Source organism: Sinohyriopsis cumingii, chromosome 3, assembly GCF_028554795.1.
Source record: "Sinohyriopsis cumingii isolate HCF-2022 chromosome 3, ASM2855479v2, whole genome shotgun sequence".
NCBI lineage: Eukaryota > Metazoa > Mollusca > Bivalvia > Unionida > Unionidae > Sinohyriopsis > Sinohyriopsis cumingii.
The window spans coordinates 68,175,001-68,184,073 of NC_142963.1; the positions used below are offsets into that span (position 1 = coordinate 68,175,001).

Genomic DNA, 9,073 nt, shown 5'->3' on the forward strand with positions numbered 1-9,073 from the left:
AAAAATAAACACTGATGCACAGTCCTTTTGGCCTAATAAACTCTCAAGTCATTTTCCAGAAAAATTAGAGAATTACATAAACTACGTCATTTTCTTCCATGCCTAACATTCGCACAAAAAGTCAATACAATCTTATACTTACTGAATTGTGTAATTCGGCTTTGGGGTCATCCATTTAGTACGTACGCAAAAATCTGGCAAAGCTTGACCCCCCCCCCAACGCATGCATACTTTTTTTACGCCCCCCCCCCCCCCGCGTACGTACGCTTGACGCCCCCCTCCCCATATTCTATAAAACGGCCTATGTTTAATCCACGCAGAAACCATAATGGATTAATAATATTAACGTGTTTAATAAAACATTGTCCACCGACGTTGAATGTCTGGCATCAAAGAAATACGCGGGGTAACATTAAACATTTTGTCTAGTGTCCGCCAAAATTCAAACGCCAACTGAACAGTCGAACAGGCTACGTATTAGACAAATTATTATCGAGGTTTCACCCCAACCCCGTTTTCTATGCATATGTACATTATCAGTATAAAAAAACATGTACTGTACATAAAATTTAATAAATCCGTAAGAAACTGCCTAATCCAGTCGTGTTTGGTTGTGTAGCTGTTTCGCACTGTTTTACACGTGTATATTCTTGGCAATGGAAAATTTTGCTTATTTGCAGCCATTTAAATGTTCTGATCGTGTCATTTCAAAGTTTATAAAAGAAATTTCCTATTGAAATAATCACAAAACAAATCACTGACGTTTCCGTTAACTTTTCTGTGACCCAGGTTATCAGAGTACACGGTGGAAGAATCGGCTTGTTAGAACCATTAGAGTGTCCTATGGGGCATGGCTCGGCACAAGCTACTGTAAAAACATCAAAATTAACTTGGTCTATATTAATTAACTTATTAATGATATGAATTCACTTATAGCTCAGCTTTTATGAAACATCAGATGATAAAATAGCATTTATTTGATATATAAAATATAACATTAAGAAATACCCGAGTACATGTGTACAAAGGAGTGTAAAACCAGAAGGGCTCGCATCGTTGCCTACAATTTAAATGTCAGTCATACAATAGTATAAAATAATAAAAGTATTATTTTTATGCTAAATGTATGACTGACTTTTATATTGTAATCAATGATACAAGCCCCTATGCGTACAACAACGTGTTTACTAATAATTTACCCTTTATGGCGCCTCAGATAAACTCGACAGATGCTGGATGTTGACCTACAGTGTACATGTAGAATAGCACTTTTAAACCGAACAGACAGAAATTTACGCGCGGGCCATGTTCTCTTAGCAAGGGCCACGCTGTTTATGAAGAAAGTTATTTAATATTCTCCTGCAACATGTTTGTTCTTAAGACATTCTGACAGCAAGAGTGTGGACATTATTAAAATATAGAAAAAAACACCAACATCTAAAGATGTCCACGTCGGTACTGATGTTAATGTCCAGTACGAAACAGAAGACGTCGACGTGCTGTTAGGGAAGATTCAAAGATTATGAAAGACTGGTTCTTTGCCGAGAAAGAGGTAAGTTACTATTTCTCATTTCTTTTTACAATTTTCGCATACAGAATAATCAAAGTGGATAGCCTGAATCATCGACATTATAAGCATAAGCATAAATTCGCATGGTCGTTTAAAATTGAGCCAAGGGTTTGTTTCAGATTTTACTTAAAGATAATAATTCAACCTCCTGTTTCTAAAAATGATATCTACACCACACTATCATCGAATATTTAAGCCTTCCACAATTCAACTGTGCAACCATGTCTGGCTCTTACCCCCACCCCCAATAATAATGCGGGCGCCTCAGTGAGGAGCACTTGCGTTACCGATTGAAACAATATGTACAAACATAAATGTTCTTCGTATTATTTTATTGCTGATTGGGTGGATCAAGATAAGCATACACGATTGAGAACCAAATGCAGTAGCTTGATTCATGATTTTATTCCTAAAGACATTTGCCCTGTCTGTCAAATATTTTGATTGGTAAATTTAAAATAGAGATTTAATTGGATAAGGATTACAGCTTTTCTTAATGCTTATATACACTTATAGACTAGGACTCTTTTGCCAACCAAATCGTTTTCTCATTTCAGTGCATTCTTTCTGTTCTGCATAGATTTAAAAGGATCAATTATACTAATTGTTATCTTTTTACAGATTAAATTTGATGAAGGTCACAAAATTTAATGAACACAACAAAGTTAGCAATCATTTAAAAGAAGTGCAAAACATTGACAGCAACAGGAAGAAGTCAGACAAAACCCCATTGCCATGCTAGAGGAAATTCCAACTCCAGTAAAGGGTATGTATAAGACGCTTCAAATCTTTTGATGTAATACACATGATAACATATACATTTCAGACTCGAAAATTTGACCCCCAATACATTTTTTTTTAAAATATAAAAAGTGGAAACCAGATTTTGAATTTCTTTATATATTGCAAATGTACATATTTTGGAAAAATGTATCCTAAAAGTTTTGGAGAAATCTTCCAGAGGACTGTTCCAGAAGTAGAGATGTCAATTTTTTGGAAATTTCTAATGTGTACCCATCATTCCTAACGCTTGGTTACCAGAGTATACAATCAAAAGGAAATTGTATTAAATGTGAAGCTGAACTGCTTTGTTGTAGGTTCACATGTTCCAATCCCAAAAAGAGCTGTAAGCATAATTATTACTGATATAAGTGGCAAAAATCATAATCTGAGCACAACGAGTATAAATTACATGCCATTATTACAGAAAACTGTATGAAAAATGTATATGCAGTTATAATTTTTGTCACAAATCAGCTGAACTCATGTGGATTAGTAGTATGGATGAGAATAGACACAAAAGAAATTGATAAATTATTTGTGCATAACAGTCATTTCGACTAGTGTACATGTCTACAGTAACTTTCACGAATCGTCATAAAGTCCATAAATGTTGATTGTTGTATTATCCTCAACCTGCCATGGTTCATCCCATAATGACGGTCCTGTGCAACATGTTTTTAAGTTTAACAAAATCTCTTTTCTCTAACATTTTTCAGTTACATAACATCCATCAGTTGCATTGATACATCCCGGGTTATTTTTGTTGTTCTTTTTTCTTCTTTTTTTAAAAATGATATCTGGTGCCATTTATTTTCTATTTAAGCTGGACTGCTATGTGCGTAGTATCGTAATAGAATGAATCTAGGGCAAATGGTTTCACATTCAAGAACCTGTTTTCTTGGAACTGTTTGATGTAAAATTCATGCAGAAGTTACAAATGCATTAATTTTTATTTGTTTTTTTCAAAACTGTTAATAAGTAGCAAACTTTTTTTATCTTTATATTTCAGTCTATATAGCTGTCCATTTCATTCATTTTTTGTCCTAACATGGTGGTATAAGAAGTGCATGTTACAGTAGCTAAGTTAAACCAGACATTCATATTGTGCTTAATTTTATTTGACCCAGATAATGTCACCAGGATCTGAAAACAAGAGTGTTTTAAGTCATGAGAAAATTGGCACATGAACCATGGACAGGCATGAAGTTAGGATGGTCAGGCTTGAAATGTCAGCGTTGATTCTCAAATAGGTCACTTGAGAAAGGATTGTATTATTATACAGGCCACGTATGACGAGTAAATTGTAAGCAACCATATGAGCCCCTGTGAACACTTTTTTTTTAACGGGTACCCAATTGTTCGTTTTATTACCCAGGTTATTATCTATGGGAGAATACCCGGGTACACATTGGCATCTTTATTCAGAAGTAGTCAAATTTGGAATATGCAACATGACTTGCAGGTATCTCATCAACAGTGCAGTTTATATATTTGCTACTGAACTATGGTAATTCTATTGGTAGAGCTATTTGACTCATAGTCCAAAGGATGAATTTTCAGACTGGGTTGGCTGCGTAAGTGTGTCCTTGGGAAAACAGTTGGCTTCTATTTTCACAGTGTGATAAAGTGCCAGCTAATCCAAACTAGAATTATGTATTTTGCCTTTACCTTGTAAAACAAATCTTTAAAAATCAACCTTACATAATGTCTCAAATGCTGTGATCAGAAGAAAAATAACTTCTACCAACTTTTTCATTTCCATTTCAGGTTTCATTTTTCAACAGTTCAAAACTGAGCCTGCTAACTTAAATTCAGTGGTCAACAGGAAGTGCATTGATTCAAAGAGAACAATCTCCAAGTGAAAATATTGTTGCAGACTGGCAAATAATGAAATTCAGAAGCAGGAATGTCAATTACACGTTTTGTTTGCTTCAAATTTTCTGGAACAGTGAAGAATGGTCTTCATGTGAAGCAAATTTCCAGCAGTATCTTTCATTATGACCTTAAAGTGTTTAGAATAAATGTGATGTATTAATATAACAGGTACATACATACATACATACATACATACTCTAGTTGTCTTACCTTATTAAAAGATCACTAATCGAACTCAAATTATATGCTTATGATTACTAGATTTGAATATTGATCTTACTCTGTTTAATTCTTGTATTCAATAAAAACTAAATATTATAGTTGTTTTTTGTTGTTTTTGCTCATGTGAGCAAGATGCTGCTCACGTGAGCAAAATCTTGCTCACATGAGCGAGGTGTGGCTCGCGTGAGCAGATCTTGCTCACGTGAGCGAGGTGTGGCTCATGTGAGCAAGGTGTGGCTTACGTGAGCAATATATTGCTTTTGTTAACAATTCCTGCACATGTGATTTTCTTATTAGAATCTATTTGCTCACGTGAGTTCTACCTAATTTGCATGTTAAATTGCACATGAGACTAACTTGAGTTAGATCTCACGTGAGAATCTCATGTGCAGAAGGGTAGGCAGTTTTGGTGTGGGATGTCATCTTTTGAACTGCTTATATATTGTTTAGTTTCCATTTAACGATCTTTAATATATATCATTATTATTATATTATCCCTGCAAATTCTTTGAGCTGTCTGTACAATCATTCATAACCTCCTGTTATCTGTGTTTAACATTAAACATCATCTACATAAAATACATAATTGCCAATAAAATGTATCAGTTGTTGCCATTTATAATAAACACAGTGCTTCAATAATATGCTTTCTAATGTGAAAAGGAAAGATGAAAGAAGCGATTAGAATTATAAATAATATGTTCCCAAGCGTATATATGTCCTGTTTGTGTAATGTTAACAACATCACATGTAAAAGATAATTAATAACAGTATATTTCTTAAATTCAGTTAAACTTGGTAAAGTAGATGTTTTTCAGTATTACTTTTATTTTATCATTAGCTTTATTATCGGATTAATTATTGTATGTCACTGATCACAAAGTGATGATTTTTGGTCTTTAAATTAGCATTCTATCTTTCCGTCTTATAACTGAGTCTTTGATAAGAAAATTTGACCAATTTTTTCGATGTTATTTGTTGCCGATTGTATACCGGTATGTATCTTGAAAATGGTCAATGTAATGTAGTAAAATCAATTTAAAAGAAGAAAATGTACTGAATGTCATAATAACATTTTGGGTGATGAATTCCATTACCTCAATAATACATGTTCTCTCTCTCTCTCTCTCTCTCTCTCTCTCTCGTAATGGTAATCATACATCTTAGCAACTTTATTGTCAGATGATACATGATAAGCAAATCATTCATGTTGCAATGACTCAAGCTTTTTTTAAATGATGTCGGTAATATGCTCCCTAGAACTATTGTTGTTGTTTTTAATCAGGCCATTAAATAAATCATATTTTATATTTCTCATAGAGTATTACATTTAAACTTTCAAAATTATCTGCTGGAAATATTACAAGAAAAGATTATCTATCTTCTCATTTATTCTTGCTGTATATCTATATTATGTATATTATTTTCAACATGCTCGATTCTTTTAAGAGCCCACATCACAAATTACTTTTTTATGTTTATGTCAAATCTTAAACCATCTGATATATCTAAATTAGATACACCCACCACCTTCCTAGAACTAATTGTATTAGCATCATAAAATAAAGTTATTATTATTATTATTATTATTATTATTATTATTATTTTACATACATATAAACGTTAATAGTTTACCCATTTCAATTTGGGACTGCCGGCAGTTTGCATCTATACATTTTGATTCAGGTATGTGATTCTTGGTTCCACTCTATGTGCAAATTGATAACAAGCAAAGACTTTAAGATCTGGTCTTCCACAGATGAGGGATACATCTGTTGTCAGTGTGTCATTCACTAGGAGGCAAATGTGATTACTTGATGGGTATCACACGACTTCAACAAGTAATGAATTATTTTAAAAGGATTTAATTGTTTATCTTCTAGGCTATTCGATAAGTTTCTCCCAAACATTTAAAATGGTCCTATTATTAGACTTGTAATTATATAACCTCGATTTCAATTTCTTGCAACTTTTCAGGAGACCAAATATATTTTTGATTGTAATGATCTGTAATTTTAGGAATCTGAAGTTACTGAGACTTACTGAAATTTGATTTTTAGTCTATGTGTTTACTTACTTAAATATAGTTATATGTGTACATGTCTTGTATTTATTATTGCAGAGTACATGTTGGATTGTTTCGTTTTAATCAATATATCTACTGTTTAAAAATGATAAAATTACCAGTATATTAGATATCTGGTTTACATGAACTATTTCATTTTATTGGTACATTTGGGGATGTCCATTAATTATGTCAACAATTTTTAGGCAATTTTTTACCCCCCCCCATGTCAACAACTGTCAAACTTTCAGTGACCCCCCTAATATCAAAGTGTACAATATTTGTAAGGCATTAAGGTTACCGCATCTGGTTGAAGAAGTTGTATGCTTGTGTAGGCTACATAATTTATTTTATGTATTATGTTAAAGATGACTGTATATTAGTCAAGCTCTCAAGTTTCCTAGGCTCAGTTATCCATCCTTGGAGGGAAGGCTCATGGACTTCAATATATATAGCATCTATACATATACCATAGATGCTATTTAATAGAAGTCCATGGATAGCTATACTATTTAGATGTCTATGGCTCAGTGCAGTCTTTGAATTTAGTAACAGCCTCCCTTAAAAATCTGTCTACAGTCTACAATCTACACTGAATAAAAACAAAATATGATGATGCAAGACTATGACTTCCTTGGCAAGAGAAGAGCTCAACCAATTTAGGATTAAACTGGTGGGCTGTTGACGGGCGAGCGAGTGTATGCCATACCAACGCACCGATTAATTTCCTATTTTTTGATTTATTACATTTATTGTAAAAAAAATAACATTGTTGACGTCAATTTATCTTGAACTCCCCCTCCCCCATGTCAACAATTGTAAAACTTCTTCAAACCCCCTCCCCCATTTTGTTGACATAATTAATGGACGACCCCTTTATTAAATTTCATTTTGATCTTTAAATAAATATCCTCTCAAGAAATTCGTGGTAGAAAACCTGTGTTTGAAACAGATATTCTACAAAATTATAAATGTTTATACTATTACATTTGTCTTTTTCTCATTACAACAGGCTGCTAAAATTGGACTTGAAAAACTCAAAGCTTCAGTTGAGCGGGAGGCTTTGTTGACTGATGAAAGGTACTGTTCTTGCGAGTATGCTGAACACCCCCGCCTACTAGTTGATGCAATTGCTGCTGACATCTTGTTCCGGTACCATGCTGAGAAAGGAATACCATTAAGAACAACTGGAGACGGAGACTGCCTTTTCAACGCCGTCTAAATCCTGTTGTGCGGTAATGAATCCAAGTCCACTGAACTGCGCTACAAGACAACTTTAATGATGGTGCGTTAAGTGTCAACGATTTTGGGGTATCCAAATAGATCAAGTATTCAGTTGTTATCGCCAGATTATTCCGATGCCGCATTCAATTGCGCTCAGACTGGGAGCTTTTCCTCGGCGTGGAGTGGACTATGGTTTCCCTTGCCATGGTTACGAGGCGTCCGTTACGTAGTGTTTATCCAGCTGTAAACGGGACAAAGGACTTGGCATTTAGGGCCCAAAATACAACCTTCAACCATGCAGCAGAAGGATCGATGATTTCAGTGATGTGGAGCAATGTCACCAAACCAGCTAACGTTCTTTTGGTAAAAAAAAAAAATAAAAGAAAATATGGACCCCTAACCATTTCGTGGCATTGGTTGAAAATAACGTCAGTGGCACGCCAATCAATAACCAGACCATCAGTGAACCATCAATCAGTAACCCGGCCATCAGTCCCAGGACCGTCAGTGAACTTCCAACCGTCAGTGAACCACCAATCAACAACCTGACCATCAATACTGAAACTGTCAGTGAACCACTAACCGTCAGAGAACCACCAAGCATTAAGCCGACCGTCAGTGAACCTCCAGTCAGTAACCCAACCATCACTGGCCCTCAAAATAAATTCACGGTGTCAACTAGTATCCTAGCCATCAATGACTATCCCAGTAATTACACACATGAACGTGACGTTAGCACGGAAACGTCCACACCTAAGCGTCAATCAGATGACGGTGACTGGCAGACTCCGAAAAGTCGTCGTTGCTCCTCGTGGTCATTCAAGAATAATGATTCCACATACGTAAATTGTTCGAACCGATATACTAGCCCAGTTGACAAAGATGACACCAATGACCTCGCACTGGAATCAATAAAGCCAAACAAGGTCTGTTGGGACAATGTTTCTGTAACAAATAATGAATCAGCATCAATAGTTTGGAATTCTGGTAAGATTACTGTTGCTGGGCCTCACAGTGGGATTTTGAAGAATGAGAAGTTTATGGGCATAACAGAAACATTGAGAATTTTAAACCTAAATGAATATCATAGTGCACTACCACGTTTACCGCCTGGCATAAAGGAAAACGTGTTCTTTATACTGGTAAGAGGAGTGAGTTTTGGGATGACTGTGGCACGTGGGTGAAATGTACTTCTCCCACAAATTACTTTGTTACACTAAACGAGAAACTTGTCAGTAGTGAATAGGGTCACTTTAGCGACAATGGGAATTAGCATTACAGAGACCCGTGGGTCGTTTTAGCGACAATGGAAATTTAACATGGAGAAAAATCGT

General features: G+C 35.0%; 1 long non-coding RNA gene across 1 annotated transcript; it reads left to right on the forward strand.

The window, feature by feature from the left end:
* Positions 1-1,026: 1,026 nt before the first annotated feature.
* LOC149803035 (uncharacterized) lies at positions 1,027-4,538 on the forward strand. Its single transcript, XR_016419945.1, has 3 exons — positions 1,027-1,552; positions 2,192-2,336; positions 4,121-4,538. It is a non-coding gene; the product is annotated as an uncharacterized LOC149803035 (long non-coding RNA).
* Positions 4,539-9,073: the final 4,535 nt, after the last annotated feature.